Here is a 9947-nt window from a genome sequence, read left to right as displayed (position 1 = left end):
AAATCTGATTGCCGGAGCTAATCGCGGCCATTATAGTCGAAGCTTTTGAGTCCATCAGACGCGGCCGCAGCGCGTCCCAGAAGTGGCTCTCCGTACCGCTCCGCAGAGAATAGGTAGCAGGTTTATTTTTGCTTGACGCTAGCTGCGTCAAGCAGCACAGAGCAAATCGACCAGGCAGGAAGTCAGACACAGAAGGGCATAGAGAATCCGGTCAATTTTCAAAATAAAAAACACCCTGTGGAGACTCACGATCGTAAAATAAATAAGGTTAAAACAGACACAAAAAGAAATCCTTTAACTATGTAGCCTACTTAATCATAGTAGAAGCACAAAATGCAAACTCTGAAAATCTAAACATGTCAGCAAAATCAGGGAGGCGAAAACGCTCTGATTCTGAAAGGCTCCTTGTGGGAAATGCAGCCTGAAGTTGACAGAACGAAACGGGGTCACATAGAGCTGTGAAGAAGATAGGAGGACAAAAAGAACAAATTAATAACAAGTCAATAATGCTGGGCAGACGACACTGCTGAAACGCTTCTGAGACCCTTCCAGTGGACCTTGACGCCGGGCCATGGACGCATCGGCGTTAATGAGAGCTCAACAGTCCCAGGAGAAGGTGAGTCACGGTTCTGTCTCTCGGATCCAGTCTCGTTTCAGAACCGTTACAGCCCTATTTAGTAGTTGCGTCTCTGCCTGTTTTTTGGATTGCTGTTTCACCATGCTCAGTTGAATTTTATTTTGGACTCAGCCACTGCCTGTAAGTGTGCTCACTCTGCTTTAATTAAATCAATGAACTGAACCTGCTCTACTCTGGTGCCCTGCGTTTGGGTCCTCAACCTCACAACCAAACCCTGATAATATATGGTGATGACTCATATTTACATTGCATCTACAAGCATATATATATGTGTGAGACAGACATTATAATAACTTGAATTTATGTAGCGCCTGTCAAGGTACATAAGTCAGCTTAAAGAGGGGGGCTTTGAGGGTTGTGTTTAGGGCCTAAAGGTGGGTGTTTGTTCCAAAGTGGGGGGGTAGCAACACACTGTTGTAAATAGGGACTGCTGTACTAGTTGTAACGTTTACTAAGAGTACATTTTAATTGAGCTACTTTTTTTACATGAGTAAAATGAGAATCCACGAGAGCAGAGATAAAGAAGGTTGAATCTGATGAGTAGTGGAAATGAGGAGACCAGGAGGCAGCCGATTGACACCATCCCGAGCAGCACAGTTCTGTCTGTAGTACCGTCTCTACTGAGGAATTACTCAGTTATCCAAATCAACAGTACACTTGTTTCTTCTCAGGACACCAATAAAATTTTCACATACCACATGTCAATAACTATACATTTTACAAAAATATCACTTACATTCTGTCTAGGACACAATCTTATCATGTTCAGTGTGACGGACTAGCTTACCAAGAACATTAACAAAATGATGGGAAAGATCAAAAAAAAAAAACATTGTTTCTGCCTGTGGCTGAGTTAACCACCACTAACTGCACAGTATTCAACAATTTCGAATGAGACATTAAGCTCATCCTGACTGTTTTTTTGTAAGATATAATAAAGCAACAAATTATCAAGTCTAGCAACAACCAGAGTGCTAATTCATTGTTCAGCTAGCGGCCAACTCACTGGTATATTTTGTACATCCACTGTTTGGACGTTGTCGGCAGCTCTGTGGCTGTTGTATAATTCCTCTTTCAGCTTTCAGTACTCTTATTTATTGTTGTTAGTTTCCTACTTTAATCAAGGTGATTAGACCATTCCAGCTGTCTGCAAAAGAGTAACCTGCTGGCGCTACTATTGTGCTTGTGTCTCGCTCTCTTGATTAAAAATTAAAAATACCTTTTGGAAAAACATTCTCACTTCCCTTCTCTTACGCTACTAGAGAGCACCAGGAGACCATGTTAACTTGAGGGATGTAGTTACTCTAATATTGTCAGACTTGCCTGATGACTTTGTTCTCATAACGAAGGCTTTAGAATTTAGTAGGGATGTGGGACATGTTCTGGGGAGGGGTTGCATTATTAGCGACATTACAGGTCAATTTCATGTTTCAAAAACAAAACTGAGTTGTAATAAGCCAGAAATGTCCTTGAAATGGCTCACATAAAGTATGCCTACAGTGCTATGATAGCACATTTTATATAACTCTGCCTTTATGTAGTACGTGATATCACAGTAGGACCTGTGGCAATGAAATCCCCCTTTATGATGTCTAATTCCGGTTTTTCACGCACAGATCATATTATCTGTTCAATCTTGTACTCTAAATGCTGTTTTCTTTTTACAGACCCTCAAGGTATTTCTGAACATTTCCACTCCTCATGGCCTTTGGGGAGCAGTGATTGCTATGACTCACGTTTGCATTGAGTTTTTGCTGATTTATATTATAATATACTACACTAATAAGACGCTTCATAAAGTACAGAATAATTTCTATAACCTAACTACATTTCAGTGCTTATGATTATTGATTTCCTGTTCACAGTGGTGCTTTTCACAGGTAATAATTACCCAACCACACTGAAAGGCACCAGTTCTTTGTAATTGCTTTCATAAGACCTTTTTACACTCTCAACATGTCTTGAGTAAAGTAATCAATACATTCATAGAAGAGAACCTGTATTTACTGTTGCCCGGCAAAGATATTAAGATATACACCCTTTTTTGCATTCAGTGTGCAACAGCCGAGCCTGAGACACTTTGCACATCCTGATGTTCCTCCTCTGGTCTGTGTTCTGGTCATGCTTCATGAACCCTGGCTGATGTACAGGTGGATCTCAGAGACGGGGGGCCGGGCAGACAGGGGCCATGGCCTGTTTGCTGAAAGGATGAGGAAATCTGTCATTATCCTCTGCAAGCCATTCCTCTCACGCTGACTGTTGGTTGCCCCGAGAATTCATCCAAACAGAGACACTGAGAAGAAACAACACTGAAAGAGCTGTGAGGCTTAGAAATGTTTTTTTTTTTTAATGAAACAAATGTTAAAGCATGATTTCCCACTAGGTGTTATTTTACAGAAGAAAGTAACTTGGTGCTATACTGCGAAATCATTCCATTATTCATCTATCCTGCACTATGTAGGTGACTACAGTACACTATTTGCCAAATGTGATATAGAGCAGGGACGGTATGTTGTAACTCAAAGCTAGCATGTTTCCATGACAGAATGACTGTTTCCCATATTTCTAGCCTTGTAGTCACACCAGACATAGTCTGAATTGGCTTTGTTTTGTTACATGTTTGTGGGGGTTAACAAGTGAAACCAGATACAAACAAGCACTGTATTGGCTGTGTTGACTGATATTAAAATGGGTATTATTTAGATGTAGTTGCCAGAGATTGTGGCTTTGCAGCAATTTTGTCAGCAGTTTAGTGACACTTAAATAGTTCTTTTCACTTTGTATGAAGCTTTATTCCCACTCCTCTGGTAATAATTATGGTCTGAATGATCTGACATGATCTGAAGTGCATAAATAGCAGGTTCTAATCCTGTGTTTTTAAGGATAGGTCTCGCAATTTTCAGTAGTGGAATAATCCACATTTGGTGCTCTAGAGTGTATTTGGGAAAGCAAGACCATGCATGTTGTGTGTTCATAGTGATAAAGGAGGATGTTAGCAGGTGCAACAGTGGCTCATTGATGTGTTTTTAATAACAATGGAGCTCTGTGGCCCAGAGGAAGAAGATCTATCAGGATTTAGATACAGACACAATATCTATTATTAGATACACTCAGTGTTTGTTTACAATAGGTCTGTACAGGAGATTTGTTGCCGAGAAGAGAAAATATAAAGTATTACCAGATTCATCCTTAAAATTTGGGGGGGAAAGTAAATACAATGTCTACTACTTGCCAATTTTCAAAAAAGATTTTTATTCATATACCAATCTTTCAGCACTCAAAGTCAGCACACAGAAAGAAGGTTATTTAAGGGCAGGTGCAACAAAGTCAGGAGGGCTTAGAACTGAGCACAAAGTAACCTAATGTAGCAGGGCAGCTCCATCAGGCAAAAGAAAGATGGCTGTGCAGCAAATCCATCAGCAGGAGGAAACTGTAAGGAGCACCAAGGCAGTTTTTGAGTCAATCCAGGTCAGAGGATGAAGAGGGAAAGTTTAGAGAGGAAGAAACTTGGCTGGAGTGAATCTGGGGTAGAGATTTTTAGTGGGATTTACTCGTTCCTTATATTTTGATCTAAGCTGAAGGTTATCAATTACATATATTATTTTATAAGGTGGCAAGCCTGTGATTTTAACTGTGCTTCATGGTAATACTGTACATATACACTTTATACCGTCCACTGTAAATGTATCCCTCCCCATAAACTCAACTGACAGATAAGGTGACACTGCTTGTCCCATACACATCCTGGAGGCAGTTACTGTACTCTTTAAATCACGCATGTTTTGGAGCGGTGAAGGCTAATTAGAGACTGGCAGAACATTTTAGAGCACATCTGATAATCCTGCAGGATGCTGCAGCACTGAGCAGACCTTTGGCTCTGTGGATTGTGTAGCTACTTTGTTGAGCTTAGAGACAGTGCTGTGTAGACAGCATGGCTTGAAAAATGCCGGGTGTGAGCTGCTGGGTTAGTCACATATCAAAGTTAATTGCGAGCCAGGAAAGTCAAGCAAGGAACAGTCATAAATAAAATGTGATCTGGGCAGCATTATATTTCTTTCAAAATGTATTTTCTTGTGCAAATTAGCAGTATATGTAATTTCAGACTGGGTTTGAAATTACGACTGGATTTGCAGTTATGGTGTGCAGATATTTTACATATTAACTGTCTTTATATCAATGTTATGTAATGTTATATTATAATCAGTTAAATGTTTTAAAATAACATTAACATATTCTACATTCGATTCGGTGGCGTGGTGGCTCAGTAGTTCCCTTGCAGCAAGAACACCCTCACAATGGGGCCTTGCTGTGGAGCCTACATGTTCACCTGTGGTTGTTCCTCTGGATGCTCCAGGTTCATCCCACAGCCCATAGACTACAGTTTGTCTGTAGGTGTCATCCCTGTGACAGACTGGAAACCTGGCCAGGGTGAATCCTGACTCTCTCCCCAGCAGCAGCTAGGACAGGATCAATCCCCCAAGATTCTGCACAAGGAAAAGCTTGTCTAGATAATCAGTGAACTGCAGTTCAACATTTTTCCTTTTTCACATCATCTCAGTGTTGCAATTTGTGCCATTACGTTCTTCGATTCTTTCAACTCTGCTTAACATGTTCCAATGTTGTATCCCTCAGGTACGCATGTTAAAATGTGTATCTGTAAAGTTTGGGGATTCACAAGAGACAGATTTTGTTTAAAGCCCAGAATCCATTAGAACAGAAGGTGAATTAGTCTTACTTTTCCCTTGTGTGAGCCAAGCTCTCAAAATACTTGATCCTACATTTGTATGAGACTCAATAGCGTCTTTTGTTAGACCTTCTGTGCCAGGTATGTGCCCATATCGTTCCGCTATCCAACACGTGCATTTTGTTGTAACATCATCTCCGCCTTGTCAAAGCTTCTCCCAGAGCAGAGATCATACAGCTGTGTTCACAGGTAGTGCCTTTTTAATGATCCTATCTTCCTTTCTGTTACAATTTGTTGCTGCAAACCCCACTGTCCTTATTAAGGAGAATTAATGTTTCGTCTTTGTCCTGTGAATATGTAAATGTGGACTAAATGGAAACAGAAAACTTAAATGACTGCGAGGCAATCGCCTAGTGAGGAAAACAACTACTTTTGGCTCATAATGAAACAACAAGGAAATGGAGAAGCCCCGCATGTGACTGGAAGGTTATTTGCATTGGATCACAAATAAGGATTTTAGCAGGGTGTCATTTTGATTTATGGATGCCAAACACACATTAATAAGTTTTGTGAGTTCGGGTTGCCAAGATCCCATCTTCCATATCCCATGTCTTTCAACGGGGGATTTCAGCTCAATGGCTTTAATAACATGCATGAATGGATAGGCTTCTTTTTTTTTAAGATAGAATATTGTTGCAGCGATTTTTTTTTTACTCTCCTCTTTCTGCTATTAGCAAGCAATCAATGGCCAATTGCCTTTTTATTGCCTTCTTCAGGATCTTGGTGAAAGTCAGACACACTTCAAGGTATCCATCCACCTTAACTTCCTCTGTGGCTGCCCCTTCATTTCAGCTCAAAAGTGGGTACAAATAATAAAGATAATGTTCACTGAGTAATGATTTCCCATTTTCTCCTTACTTGTACCCCGTTATTAGTTAGATCAGTATGGCAGTGAAAATTAATTTTCTTTTCACTTAGAGGGGACATTACCATGATTAATTTCAGCATGGAGTGGAGCAAACTGGAGGATTGCTGCAATATGAGGAGTGAAATCAATTTACTCTGATGTGAGAACAGCCGGGGAATGTGGGGCATAAACAAGTATGAAATTACCCTCTCTGTCTTTTCCTCTAATAGGAAGAGAGTATCATTTGGCAAGGCCCTTCTATGACCGGAAATGTGACCCTCTTTGGCCTTCATCGGGATGAAAGGGACTTGGAAATGAAATTCTCTCTATCTATCGGCCATTATTTCAATATCACATACACCACTTGTGTAGCTAGCAACTGGAAAATCAATTTGGAGGCAAAGATAAAGACAGAAAAAAAAAACCTATCCCGTGCTGTTTGTTTGGTTTGACACTGTTGAGTCTTTGCATTTGCTGGCAATGAAGAAGTTGCATTTTTTAATGATTCACCTGTTACTGACCTCATGTGAATTCATTAAAACCACAAGGTTTTACCGCAAACATGACACCATATTACATTACCCATTACACCATATGTAATGTTTCAACGTTCAAGCCTTCACTCCTCTGGTTTCAGGCTTTCCACTAGATGTTGGAACCTGGCTGCAGGGATTTGCTCTGTGGTTCGATCCCTGGCTCCTCCCCAAGTGTCCTTGGGCAATACACTGAACCCCAAATTGCTCCTCAAGGCTGCACCATCAGAGTATGAATGTGTCTGAATGATTAGTTCCTTTCTGATGTGCAGTCGGAAACCCTCGAGGGTACAGCCCCAGTGAGAAGCCATTGTAGCCTAAAGGTACAATTTTGTACTTTATTTTCTGAGAGTGTTGAGAGCGATTACATAAACACAATCAACACATGCTTATAGTGTATGCCTACAGGTGAGCTCGCCCCAGGCTCCTGTTCAGAAATAGTTAGTTCCACAGTTCCAAAACATTCATTACATTAATTGATTATTTAGGTAGAGTAAATGTAATGGCTACATAGCCTACTACAAATAATTAACAAATACCAACCTGTCCAAGAGCAGTAACATCGTGTCTGCCCTTGGTCCCTCCTGTTCTCTCAGTGATTTTCATCGAGGAAAAATAAAAATAAATAACAAAATACAGCCAAATAAGCTATTTGAAGTGAAAATTAACAGAGATGATGTAACCGTCTCTCTCTACATGACTCTGGAACAACCATAGTGATGGAGTAGGCTACACCGATGTCACTACCGTCATGAATGTTGTCACAGACAGCAGATTTAAGAATTCTGGTATACTGCAAAATATACACAGATTACCTGGTGGTTATAGGCCTAACCAGCATTGTGTGAACTCGTTTGGCAAGGGCTTCAATGTAATGGACATTCATTTAAATGAGGGTTACTTCAAATTCAGGTTTATTCAAGCTTTGTCTGATGTTATTGATATTCCTGTAGATTAAAAGTGAATTCATTTCACATTCATGCATCACATTCGCACAGCTGCAATCTGCCCTCTAATGACCTTTCAGGTGATTTTCTTGTAATGTCAAGATCATTTAATCCAGACTTTCAGAAGTGGAATAATCTTGTGATCAATAGTGTGGCCTGAGATCAGTGGTGTAGTTTGTGCACCCACATGACAAGACATTTCTAGTAGTAGCACATGGCCTAAGCCTAACTATTGATAGCATCAAAAGGTGTACCCTTCCATAAATGGGTTTGCTGAATTTACTTAGCACTCGTCATTGTTATACACAAACAAGTCTGATCTAGTACACCAGCAGCTTTAATTTATTATACAAAGTAAACCCAAGCTAATGTCTGTCAATGTACCTAATAAGTAGTCACATAACCAAAGAGTCTATGTAAGTTTCTGTTAAATCCCATCACATCGCAAACCCTTGACCTGATTAAGACAAATGAAGATTGATAATCCTCATGGCCAAGTTGGAGTCCAGAGACTGGACACCAAGGCTGATCTGAGAGATTTAACTGAGCCCGGTGGAGTCATCCCTCACACTCGCTCTGAGAGGCGTGAAGGCCAGAGGAGGCTCTGTCCTTGGTTACCAGCTGCTACAGCCGGACACTGGAAGTCATCTCACCTGACAGATCAGGATGGATAGCTGAAATCTTTGTCTTATCTGGGAATGCTGGAGGATCTCTACTGCAAGTCCAATGAAGACAGATGAGCACTAACGCGGGCCGTTTTTGGGGACGCTCGGTGCCATCCCTCAAGCGGAAGTAGGCCAGGGAAGCACCGGGGTGGACAGGCTGATGTCCTTGGCCGCTGGTGCGACTCGAGCTCTGCGTCTTTAGGGATGAGAGGGAAGGATGAGACGGGCTGCCAGTGTGGAGCATTGATGTATGACAGAAGCTTTCCTCTAACACTTGGTCCGGTGGATCAATAGTGTGAGAGCTAGCAGAGCTGGGGACGCATCATATGGACGACAGGCTGCTCACACAGAATGATGGTAGGTCTTCCTCCCAGGCCCACAGACGCCGGGGAGCAACTGAGGCTGTGATTACATATGGAACACTACACAGCAGCCTCTGAAACTCATCACTCCTCAGTGGGCTGAGCTACTTTCTGCAGAATGTGAAAACTTGAGTAGTCTCTCTCTCTCTCCATTCTGAAGTCTTCTCTTGTTGTTGACAGCTCCTTCCATCTGTTGTTCTTTTCTTAGACATTTAAGTTTTGATTTTGTTGTTTGACATAAAACCATTGAGTGAATTCTGTAGCACAGGTAAGAGAGAATACAGAAAGAAAAATACAGCTCTAACCAGAACCAGTGAAATAAGTGGTGAGACTGCCAACAACAACAACAACAACAACAGTCTGTGTGGCGTGTTTTGTTTCATCCCGGTACATCTAAACGTATATTGAACCGCAATATAATTCACAGGGCTGATACAAACAACCACTCACATTCACACCTAAGGGAAATTTAGAGTCACCAACTAGGCCTAACCTCTTAACCTAAATGACTTTGGACTAAGGCCTCATCCATACAACGGAGATTGTAATACGATCTCTGTCCACACCAGCGTCCACACAGTTGCGTATCAGAGTTGATCTCCGTCTACATTAAAACGACTGAAAACGCACTTCTTGTGGCCATTCACGTATACTGGGCATGCGCGTGCTGGTGTAAACATGAAGCAGATGGTCTATTCCGTAGGTACAGAAGATTTGGCGAAAGAATGAAGAAATACAAATTTTTTTTGCATGGACCCATAACGAGCTGGGACTGGTACTGAATGTAACACGGGACTGTGGCGGCAGAAAACAGACGCAGTCTTTGTCAGTCGCAAAAGTAAACGGCGACATGCACAGTACAAGTGTAAGTGTTATTTGCGTGGTACAAAATATTTAAAAAAAATACCAAGTCAAAAACTCTGTCAGAAGCATCGTGTGTCTGCTTTGCATGACTTAAGACCCAATCAGAGAGCCATGCGTGAGCGTCTGTGTCATCGTTTCTAAAGTCCTCTGTTTTTGCCCATCTTCACTTAAACGCTCTCCGGAGATTAAAAACGAAAAACGCGGTCGGCAGCACTTCCAAACTTCTCCGTTTTAGGTCTTCGTTTTTGCCGTTTTAGTCTGGACGGGGAGGTGCAAACGTAGCAAAAGGTTTCCGTTTTAAAGCACAGTAGTCTGGATGGAGCCTAAGGGAGGAAACCGGAGCACCCA

Source organism: Micropterus dolomieu, linkage group LG10 (assembly GCF_021292245.1).
Source record: "Micropterus dolomieu isolate WLL.071019.BEF.003 ecotype Adirondacks linkage group LG10, ASM2129224v1, whole genome shotgun sequence".
Classification (NCBI taxonomy): domain Eukaryota; kingdom Metazoa; phylum Chordata; class Actinopteri; order Centrarchiformes; family Centrarchidae; genus Micropterus; species Micropterus dolomieu.
This window is presented reverse-complemented; position numbering follows the sequence as displayed.